Raw genomic sequence first — 1,420 nt, 5'->3', positions numbered from 1 at the left:
GCCCAATACATATGGCAGCTTCTCTCTGTAATACACATTACTTCTGTGGTGATGAAAGAAGCATAATTCAATTCAACAGATAAAATGTGGAAAAACGATCACCCAAAGGTGAACCTAATTGAAGAAACGCAATGTGAGCACAATCTAAAAGTATGCAACCTAGCAGGCCTAGTGCACACTTTACCTTTTCTTTCACCAATAAATCGGGGGGGAGAGCGCGAACACAGTCCCCCACTACCAGAAATAATGCAGTCGTGTATCCCGCATTTGGGAACATAGCAGGGGTCAGCAAATCCGATGTGCAATGGGTAAGCCTCACCCTGGGAGATCTGCCCTTGAGATCACATTCTCCCCTGCCAGCTAAGTATGAGTTGCATGCAAGAGGGCAGGGGTTGGGTCAGTTCTGGGAAGCCCTGCTAAGCGAGGGTGAGAAGGCAGGCCCTGACCCAGCCCCAACCCCCCAATCCCCGGAAGCTCTGAGCGTCTGCAGAGCTGCCTGTCCCGCGTGTAGGGGGAAGCTCCAGCAGGCAGAGCCCAGCAGAAGAGCAGATTGTAGCGCAGTTCCTTTCTCCCATCAGGTGCTGCTCGGCCCGAGATTTGTATAAATAGCAGGATGGCTTGAGCAGGCCTGTTGCAGTCTGTCCACTGGCCTGTCAGCCCCACACGGGCCCATGGCCCTCCTGAGCGTAGCTGCTCAGCGCTGGCCCCATTCACACCATCATAATCATCCTGGACCTCGACGCTCCACCACCCCTGAATCTCAGAGTTCTGCTCAATGACAATGCTGAAGCTTTGACATCTTTGCTGTAACCATATGCCGTGTTGTGTCAGCCGAGCCTGCACAGCGCCAAAGGCAAGTATTCCCTTGTCAGGGCCCAGAGGTCACTGAGTCTTCCAGTGCCATCCACTTGGCATGGCCTACTGTTCCCAGCGTTTTCTACCCACAAATCAGCACCACTGCCAACAGAACTGCATCATTGGGGCCCATCGCTGCTGCTCTCCGACTTGACCCCAGCCCAGCGCAAAGGCACCCATGCTTCTGGTCTGATGTTGAAAAGCCTGCTCTGCTGAGATCCGAAAGACAAGAACTAAGGTATTTTGGGAACATAGTACTATTGTTTTTTGTGTTGCAACTGTATCAGCTCACACCTCTCCTGAAGGGTATAGGCTGCCCTCAGACTGCGCTACCAAAAGAGTGAAAATAAGTTATACCTGTTGGGCTTGCCTGTTTCACTTTTATGATTGGGATCACTGCTGCGTGGGTATTAAGCGCGTTATAAATAACCTATCATACCACTCGTATTTTCTCCGGAGCTGCAGCAACTATTCGAAGTGTACTCCGATCCATTTTGTGAACAAACTCAATCCACTAACAAACGAAAACTTTGGTTCCCATTGATTTGGATTTGGATTTTGTTTC

General features: G+C 50.6%; 1 non-coding gene across 1 annotated transcript; it reads right to left on the bottom strand.

Annotated features, from left to right (window-relative positions):
- Positions 1 to 206: 206 nt before the first annotated feature.
- On the bottom strand, positions 207 to 368 carry LOC138527712 (U1 spliceosomal RNA). Its single transcript, XR_011284015.1, has one exon. It is a non-coding gene; the product is annotated as a U1 spliceosomal RNA (small nuclear RNA).
- Positions 369 to 1,420: the final 1,052 nt, after the last annotated feature.

The sequence above is a fragment of the Ambystoma mexicanum genome, chromosome 14, assembly GCF_040938575.1.
Source record: "Ambystoma mexicanum isolate Mex_15411 chromosome 14, UKY_AmexF1_1, whole genome shotgun sequence".
In the NCBI taxonomy this organism is placed as follows: Eukaryota; Metazoa; Chordata; class Amphibia; order Caudata; family Ambystomatidae; genus Ambystoma; species Ambystoma mexicanum.
Note: the sequence above shows the minus strand (reverse complement) of the source record. Positions and strands in the feature narration are given on the sequence as shown.